Raw genomic sequence first — 10,255 nt, 5'->3', positions numbered from 1 at the left:
TGTTTCTTAATTAGATTCTGTCCGCTGGAAAATGGATGTGCAATGAGCAAGGCACAGGACAGACCTCCGGGGTGAAGCAGACAGTACGTGATCCCTCAGAGATGGTCTTTGTCACTAGAAGAGGATGCTGAATCTGAAGCTTCTATTTCCTTGCCAGGCGCATTCTTTCCAAGCCCTGAAGAAAACACCATCTCTCCAGTGAGGTCCAGCTCTAGTCTATCAGGAGCAAATATTCCCAGAAGACTTCCAGTCTTGAGCAGGAGGTGTCACTTGAGGAAGTGTGAATAGAACCAGGCAGAATCTGCCCTGACAGTTTTGTGTTCTTGGTGATCCTCTTGTCCAGGTGGTTCTTTCCCAACCCCTTTGTAACCTAATGCCTTCATCTTCCTCCCTCCCCTACTGGAATGTAACCCAGACAAGGCATTGCTTTTGGTCCCTTACCCTTCCCTTTGCATTATGGATCCTATTCTTGCCAGGGAACTAAAGATGCTTCTTACAAAGTCTCTTCTCTTACTATAAATGAAAAGTATTTCCCTTACAGAAATGCAAGCTATCACTTTGATAGCATGCAACAAAGATCTAAAGAAATAGTCATTACCTCTACTTCTGAGAATTTAATCTAAGAAAATAATCACAAATGCAGATAAAGGTTAAACTCAAAAAATAGTGTTATGGGTTGAATGTGTCCCTCCAAAACTCATATGAAGTCCTAAATCTCAGTACCCCAGTAAGTGACCTTCTTTGGGGATGGGGTCTTTAAAGAGATAATAAAAATGAGGACATTAATTGGCTCTCATCCAATATAACTGGTGTCCTTATAAAAAGGGGAAATTCGGACACATAAATATTCATACAGAGAAGATGATGTGGAGGGACACAAGGAGAAGATGGGCATCTGTACGTCAAGGAGAGAGGCATGGAATAGATCCTTCCCTCATAGCCTCAGAAAGAACCAAGCCTGCTGACACTTTGATTTTGGACTTTCAGCCTCCAGAATTGTGAGACAGTACATTTCTGTTGTTTAAGTCACCCAGTTTGTGGTACATTGTTACAGAAGTGAACAAATTGGTCCATTTGTACTAATACAAATGGGCATTGCAGTAGTTAAAACAGTGAGAAATTGGAGCTAAATATTCAGTGATCGGGAAATGATTAATTACATGTGGTATGTCCATTTGATGCCATTTCATGCAGCAATTCAAATAAATGTTTACAAAGAGATATTGATAACAGGGAAAAATAGGTAAAAAAAAGGCTTAAAATTTATACATAGAATGGTCACGTATACATATAAACCAGACGAAAAACCTACATAGGAAGGTCATTAAGGAAATGTTCAGTCACACTAGTAATCAAAGAATGCAAGTTTAAACAACAAAGAAATACATATTTTCCCAACGAAATTATTTTTCAAAAATCAAACTACTTAATTCTGAGGAAATACAGTGAGATGAGTATTCTCATATGCTACTGGTGGGAGTGTGGGTTGGCATAAGTTTTCTGAAACCAATTTGGCTAAAAAATTGAAGAACTTTAACTTTTCTGTGCTTTATGGGCTAATTTTCAATTTCTAGGAATTTATACTTAGGAAATAATCATGGGTTAGAAGAAAGGATTTTTGGTATCGGATTTTTTGGTATAGCATGATTCATAATAGGAAAACAAATAGAAGCAACATAAATGCCCATAGTAAGAAAACTATTATATAATTTCTGATATGCTTGTAAAATTATGTATTATGAAACAATTAAAAATGTTAAGAGTATGTTTCATACTGTGAGAATGCATTGCCTGTTTTATAAAATTAAAACCACTAAATGTATTTTTAAAGAAATAGACCAAGATTTTATACAAATTATCTTTAGTTATAGGAATGTGTGTTGTTTTTAAACTATTATTTTATTATTCCATATATAATTTAAAATTAAAATACATAATTACTTACAGACTGTGAATAATTTAATACCCTTTTTTAAAAAGAAGAACTGTAAAGCATCATCAAGAGGATGTAATAATGTGTGGGAGGTGGGGGTGGATGTGAGGCTTTCCAATATTCCTAAAATCAATTGTGAGTATAGTTGACTGCCTTTTATTGACCTTCTGGACCCCAAATAGAGATCAATAGTTGAGCACTAAAACCATGGTTGCTTCACTGGGGAAAAAGATTAACAGGCAGGTGAGGCAGGAATATTCGATAGACTGTAAACAAGAGAAGAGCAAAGCCCTAGTTTAGCCACACTAGAGAGGCAGTAGGCAGACTCTGTCAATCAAGCCGAGAGTGCAGAGGACATGCAGACAGTGGGGACTCAGTGAGCCAGCATCAGCTGACAGGGTGAAATCAAAAAGTGCAGGAGGTTGTACTTGGACTAGAGAGATGGTAACTCCTCGACACGTAGGACCAAATGCTTTGCTAGCTCACTTTTAAGGGAGAATTAAAACATTATCCTACAGAGCAGCAGTTCTCAAATCTTTTAGTCTCAGTTTCCCTTTACTCTCTTAAAATTACTGAACACACCTAAGACCTTGTCTATCAATATTTCCTGTATTAGAAATTAAAGGTGACATGCATTAATATCTTTATTATTCATTTAAAATAATAATAAACCCATTTGATGGTAAAATAAATTCTCTTTCATAAAAATTAACTAACATTTTATTAAAATGAAAAAAATAGTGAGAAAACTGGCATTGCTTCACCTTTTCACAAATCTCTTTACTGTCTTAATAGAAGGCTGAATTCTACTTGTTCTATATGCAATATATGATGATATATGCCATATTGCCTCTAGAAAACCCTACTGTAAGAAAATGACAGTGAAAACATTAAAAAAAAAAAAGAAACCCAACACCTCTTTAGCATCATGAAAATGATTTTGAACTTATGGCCCTATTGAAAGGATTCGAGGGACCCTTAGGGGTTCCTGGACAAAACTTTGATACCCAATAGCTAGCTATTGTCAGAGCTAGTATAATTGATTTGAGACTGCCAAAGACCCACTCTCCATTCCATGGAGGGTATCAGCCATCCCTAAGGAATTCTGCCTTTCTTCTTTCCCAGCACGTGAAATCAGTGAATTAGTGATAGCTCTGGGAAGCAAAAAGCATGCTCCAGGTGAACAAGGCAAACTAAAAATACGAAACAAATTGGATTCTCTATACAGCAAAACATGCATCAGAATGTACATTCCAACACGTGAACGTGGAACACCTGCTGCAGAAGGGACAGAGATTCTGGCTCAGAGTCAGTGCCTTCATAAACAGGAGGCCTGGAACCGAAACACCCTATAGGGTCTAACTGGGTGACCGCCAGCCTGCGCGGAGGTTCCGGGACCGCAGCAATCACGCCACCGAGCGCTGGGGTATGGTTGTGTGGGTTTGGAGAGTTGGAATTGTGGCTTAGGTAGTTGGCATCACCCCTGAGGTTAGGGGCTTCCTCACACCCAGAAGACGGCCTCTGGCAGGTGCCCTCGTGCAGCCTGTCCTGTGCCTCCGCAGCAATCACGGGGGTGAGTGGGGGTGGGGAGGGGCAGCCTGTGGCAGAGGGAGCCGCAAGAAAGCACGGTGCTCTAATCCAAAGACAAGCAGATATTCAGGAATCATCCAGCGTTTGTGGAAAACCACACTATGAAACCGCATCTCTATAGTCAGTCAGCAGTAATCACCTGTGCAACAAATACCTATTGATGAACAATCATGTGCCAATGTTGATAAAGTATATTTATTTAAGCATTCCCCTATGATGAACATTTAGATAGATTTTATTTTTATTGATTGCTATAGTCCTCACCATAATTAACATCTTTGTAAAAATAAAAATATTTGACATTGACTATTTATAAAGTATCAGGCACTATTTCAAAATTTTACATACATTTTAAAAATCTAAGTCTCACAACTTTCTTTGGGTTGGTATTATCATTGATGCATATTTGTGTAAATATGTCCATAAGAATTCTTGGTATAGGTGGAACTGCTGAATGTAAGAAGCATGCATATTTTAAGCTTCGATACATTTGGCAAATTGTCTTCAAGGTATTTGTATAAATTTACCTTTGTACAAAGAATATCACTTTTAATTTACACAAATCTACACTTCAGCCCATAGTAGGCGATAGCTCCAATTTTCCTGCCAATATTGAATTGATGTCAATATTCTTTTTAGTTTTTGTCTATCTGGTCAGAAAAAAAATCTTATTCTGGTTTAAATTTTTTAAGTAAATATTTATTTTATCCAAAATTTTACTTGACAGTTAATAAAGTTGTATCTTTTCAAATGTTTATTGGACATTTGTGTTTATTTACATGTAAACTGCTTGTTCACAGCCACTATCAAATCTTCTATTAATTTTTCTTTTTTCATTGATGTGTAGGCACTCCCTATACATCATGAATATTAATTCTTTGTTCACCACATGTATTTCCAATATTTTTTCCCCAGGTTGTCTCTAAACCATTTATATGATGCCTTTCACAGTACCAAAGATTTTAAAATTTATGAAATCAAATCTTTAAGCCATTTCCTTAATGGCTTCTATCTGGGGGTCTGTTCCATGCTTAATGTTTTGAGATAATTTGAGATAATCTTCAATAAATTTTTAAATTTATCTTTTCCTTTTCTAAAAAACATAAGTATTATTTTATAGTTGGGGGAACCCATATGTTAAACATTCACATGCCCACATTAGAGGGACCAAAACCATAGGTCTCCTGACGCCATGAGGTCTAATTCTTTTCTTGGTTAGAGATGATGTGTCAGCCGTCCATGGGACCAGTGACTTCATGAATCTGTCCACAGCCCTTAGGAACGTTTTTTGTTGAATATTGCCAGGCCAAGTGACCGATGTCACTATCACAGTGTCATACACTAGAGAGTGTTGGCTATACCCATACTCTTCTTCTATGCAGCTCCTAGGAGAGAGGTGGGGCTCCCTCCCACCAGGTAAGCACCACTATGATGGTTATCTCCAAGGAGGCTTAGCAAGGTGTGGAGAAAAATGCCCTCATTAAGCGACCATGTGCTAGGGCCGAGGAGTGCATGCAGTTCGTGAATATTCAAACCTTCCTGTAGGCTAAGCATAATGGAAAGGCATTGCATTTAAGGTGTCACGGGCTCCAGGTATGGTCCAGCCCAAGCACTAGAGGAGACCAGCCAAGAAGACTCCATGGGTGTAGTTCTTTGGGAACCAAGTGGAGGCTTTGGAATCAGGACTAATGTTTTTCCTGTTAAAACAAATAGCTGTGTGCTGTCTTCCCCTTGCCATTGCTGGAGCTGCACTGAACTTCTTCACCCATACCTGGCTGTCTTAACATTTCTACACTTCCCATTATGGTCCAGGTAGTTCTCCAGTTAGAAGAGCTTAGTGCCCCTCATGATTGAGGAGATCTCACTGTGCAGCCTGTCCATGAAAGCATCACTGGGGAGAAAACTCAAAGGAACAAAAGCCTTTTCACCAAAGGAGACTCCATTCCCCGAGGGCCTGCAGCATCAGCTAGGCATTCAGAAAGACAAGGGGATAAATAGAAGTAATTTACTTCCAGGAGATTTCCATCAATTGTAGTTGGGTTACAGGAAACTTTGTTCAAGCTATTTCTTTCAACCTCAGGCCTGGAAATTTTATATCTTGTTTATGTAGTGATGAGGCTGTTGTGGAACTGGAGTAAAATGTATAACCCAGAAGTTACTCCAAGTATAAGCTGAATTATGAATTTGAACTGACAATGGGTAGTGGAAATGTAGGGCCAGGAAAAAGCTACAGAGGCTAGGAGCATGTCTTATAGAGGAAGATTGACAGTGCTCTCCACCCTCACTTGTGTCTAGTTCCTTTTGTCATTACCTTTCTTTTTTTCATTGTTTACCTTTATTTTAAAATAATTTTAGATTTATAGAAGAGTTGTGATAATACAGATGGTTCCCATATGCCCTCCTTCTCCTACATTAGCATCTTACAGAACCATGATACATTTACCAAAACCAAAAAGTTTACATCAGTACAACACTATAAGCTGAACTACAGACTTTATATTTCACCAATTTTTTGCACTAATGTTTATTTTTCTGTTACATCATTCAATCCAGGCACCTTGCTGCATTTAATCATTATGTCTTCATAGTTTTCTCCAATCTGTGATTTTTCCCTCCAATTTTTCCTTGTTTATCATGACCTTGTCCCTTTTGAAGAGTACTTGATGGATATAGCTGTAGAATGTTCCTCAGTTTGAGTTTGTCTGATACTTTCTCATAATGAGACCTGTACCTTTCCCATCTCATCATATCAGGGAGTACATGTTAACATGATTTATCACTGGTGATGTTCATGTTGATCTCTGGGTTAGGGTGGTTTCTGCCCGGTTTTTCACTGTTAAGTTATTACTATTCCCTTTCTACACTCTGCCTCAGGGGTGCTCAAACTGGGGTGATTTTATTCCCCAGGAAATACTCAGTAACATCTGAAGACATGTTGTCACAGACGGAGGGGGAGCTATTGGCACCGGTGGGCAGAAGCGAGAGATGCTGCAGAACTTCTTCCATCACAGAGTGGCCTCTGCAACAAAGAAGAGGGAGGGCTGAGAAACCCTACTCTGTCCATTGCAGCAACTCACTGCATTCAGCCCACACTCAGCAGTGACTGCATTAAACTTCACCTTTTAGAAGGAATGTCAAAGGGTTCCTGGACATATTCTAAAGCCAGCACAGTCATTAAATATTTTGCAGGAGATACTTTGAGGCTATGCAAATTCTTATTTCTCCTTAAAGTACCACCCACTAACTTTAGCTTTCATCAATTGCCTGGAGCAATTATTATTGTGCTGTAATAGTGATTTTCTATTTCCCTCATTGCTTCTACATTTATTATTCCTGCTTTCCTTTTTAATTAGCTTTTCATGTAGCCATGACTTGAGTTAAAAAAGTGACTGTATTTCCTGTATCACTAGTAGAATTGGCCTAAAATTATGTTACTGTCTTATTCATTTACACCCTTATTTATTTACCCATTCATTTATTTTTATTTATTTATTTATTTATTTTTTCACAGGCGCCCGGGGGGTTCCCACCTCCCCACCCCCAGGGACACGGGGCGCGTATGCGCGCAGCACACGGCCACAGCCCGCACCACAGCCGCCCGGTAGCCCCCTCCCGACTGCCGCGGCGGAGAGGACCACTGGCGCGCGGCGCGGCGCGCCGGCCCCGTGTGGTGGGGGGAAGCGGAGTCTGGGGGAGAAGGGAGGGGCGTCCCGACTCCCCGCGGGCCCGACCGCCCGACCCCAAGACGGACGGGCGACCTCCCATGGGTCTTCAAACCTCCGCGCCGGGACGTGCTAGGTACCTGGAGTGGGGGAGGCGGGCTAGGCGGGGGCACGGAGCGCCCCACGCTCGCCGCCGCCCAGACACAAACCAACACGCTCTCCGCCCGCGGCCGCCCGCAGCACGCGGGCCTCGGCGCTACTGGCCCGTGACGCGGGGCCCCGTCCGGGCGCCGGGCCGACCGCCACACGAGACACCACTGCCACCGCCCGACAACGCCCCCACCGTGTCCCCGAAACCGGACAGAGACCTCCCGTTCGCGCCGGCCCCGAGGGCGTAAGGGAGGCTTCGACGGGAAGCGGGGGGCGAGCGGGCAGGGAGCACACGTGGGAGGGTGGGAAAGAGAGAAAGCGAGAGAGAGCCGGACGGACGACGGAGGAGAGGCCCCGGGCTCGGAGCCCAGCGAGGGGAAGGAGGGCCTGGAGCGGAGGACCGACGACCGGTGGGGGAACCGGTCCAGGGCCGGCGGCGGGAAGGCGACGGGCGGGCGAGCGGCCCCACGGGGAGCCACCACCGCCACGCCACCCATTCATGATGCACCGGAGGCTCGGCGCGGGGGCGGTCGCGAACGGGGTGGGGGGGCGTGACCGGTGCCGGAGACTGTGGCGCGCGTGGCGGGGACTCGGCCTCCCTGGAACCCTCGGACCCAAACCTCAAGGGACGACGTGGCGGGGAGGTCGGGCGGGAGAGAGACGCGCCGGGAGATCACCACGACGGTCGCGGGTACGCGGCGTGGTGGCGGGCGGGGGTCGCCTTGGGCGGCCATACCGGGGGGTGGTGGTGGTGGTGGGGACGGTGTTGCCCCGGGGGCATTTATTTTTTAATTGAAATATAGTTAATTTACAATATTATATTAGTTTCAGGTTGCAACATAGTGATTCAATATTTTTGTAGATTATATTCCATTTAAATTTATTTCAAAATAATAGCTATGTTTCCCTGTGCTTACAATATATCCTTGTTGCTTATATATTTTGTACATATTAGTTAGTATTTCTGAATCCTCTTCCCCTATCTTGCCCCACTCCTCTTCCCTCTCCTCACTGGTAACCACCAGTTTGTTCTCTATATCTATGAGTCACTTTCTGTTTTGTTACATACATTCATTTGTTTTGTTTTAGGTTCCACATATAAGTGATAACATAGAGTATTTGTCTCTGTCTGACTTATTTCACTAAGCATCATACTCTCTAGGTCCATCCACATTGTTGAAAATGGCAGAATTTCATTTTTTTTATGGCTGAGAAATATTTTATTGTGTATATACAATATATACTGATAAGGGGTTAATATACAAAATATGTAAATACCTCATACAACTCAATATCATAAAAACAAACAACCCAATTAAAAAATGGGCAGGAGACCTGAATAGACATTTTTCCAGAAAGGACACATAGATGGCTAGCAGACACATGAAAAGATGCTCAACATCACTAATCATCAGAGAAACACAAATCAAAACTACAATGAGATGCCATCTCACACCTGTAAGAATGGCTGTCACAAAAAGGATCACAAATAAACACTGGCAAAGATGTAGAGAAAAGGGAATACTTGTGCACAGTTGGTGGGAATGTAAATTGGTGTAGTCACTATGGAAAAATATGAAGGTTCCTCAAACAAAAACAGAACTACCATATTATCCAGCAGTTCACCCCTGGGTATATATTGGAAGAAAACAAAAACACTAATTCAAAAAGATACATGCACTCCAATGTTCACAGCAGCATTATATAAAATATCTATTCATCTATTTATTCAACAGATATTTACTGAGGGTTTACTATATTCTATGCATTGCCATTCTAGGCCCTGGACATATAGTAGATAATGAAATAAACATAATCTTTGTCATGTGGAGTCTACCCTCCAATGAGGGAGGACAGACACTGAACAAGTGAAGAGGCCAAAAAAATGTTTTTATGGAGACTGAACATATAATATTAGTTGAAATAAAAGTGAAATTAGAACAACTCAATTTCCATTGTATTTCTGCTTTCAGCTGCAGATGATTGACTTATCTTCAAGCTGGAAGAAGAAAAATATTATCAAGAACAGAAGCACCAGGTAGCTAGAGAAGTGGGAAAAGAACTGGGTTGCTATTAGCATAATTTTACTAAGGCATGAGAGGATGGCTTAGTGGGTCCAGGGCTACCCAGAACTCCGGGTACGTCTCAGCTCTTCCACAGGCTGGTGTCACTGTGGGGCTGTCATAGGATGTCTGTTCACACAGACACTGTCAGCAGAGTCAGGGTGCTGCAGTCATACACTGTGAAGGAATTGTGTTGGCCACAGCATGAAAACCAGCCTGATATATTAAAGGGTCAGCTCTGTATCAGAATTCCACAGACAATGTAATTCAACCCAGAAGGTCCAAATAAAAAGGTCTTAATGAAAATATAGGTTAAGGAAATAAATAGCGGATATTGATTTCACAGAACTGTGCAAAAGAGAAAAAGCATCACCAGTCTCAGGTAGAAGGGAAGCAAGGAATGAAAGATGTTATCAGAGCCCAGTGAAAGCCAAACAAATGAAGGGCAGGCCTCCTGGAGCCATAGTCAAGAATTACAGGGTATTGCCAAAGATGCAGTACGCAGGCAGGGAGGGAGAAGGAAGGGTACTTGAGTTCTTTCACCTGCTGCTGTCCAGTCTCCTGCTAACACTTCCCATGGCTGAATACATCTGGAACCAGCTGGCAAGGATAAGGAGCCCAGGTGTTGAAGTCTCTGTGTCAGCCTCTGGAAATGCAGATCAGTCAGAGAGGGGTGGAGAATGGGTCTGAGGGTGAGGAGAGGCAAAGAGAAGAACAAGCACAGTCAGGACAAAAGGACACTACCTCCAGGCAGCTTAACTATGACCTATGGGTGGGTGGCTTGGGCTTTGAGGGACAGAGAATCCTCCAGCATCACAACTGCTGAACCTGGTCTGGGTAGAGACGTAGATCACAGT

The 10,255-nt window shown here is 42.3% G+C and overlaps 1 pseudogene; it reads right to left on the bottom strand.

Moving 5' to 3' along the window:
• Positions 1 to 9,304: 9,304 nt before the first annotated feature.
• Positions 9,305 to 10,255, bottom strand: part of LOC132427903 (NADH dehydrogenase [ubiquinone] 1 beta subcomplex subunit 2, mitochondrial pseudogene) — a 58,617-nt pseudogene continuing 57,666 nt past the window's right edge.

This window comes from Delphinus delphis, chromosome 7, assembly GCF_949987515.2.
Source record: "Delphinus delphis chromosome 7, mDelDel1.2, whole genome shotgun sequence".
In the NCBI taxonomy this organism is placed as follows: domain Eukaryota; kingdom Metazoa; phylum Chordata; class Mammalia; order Artiodactyla; family Delphinidae; genus Delphinus; species Delphinus delphis.
This window is presented reverse-complemented; position numbering and strand designations above follow the sequence as displayed.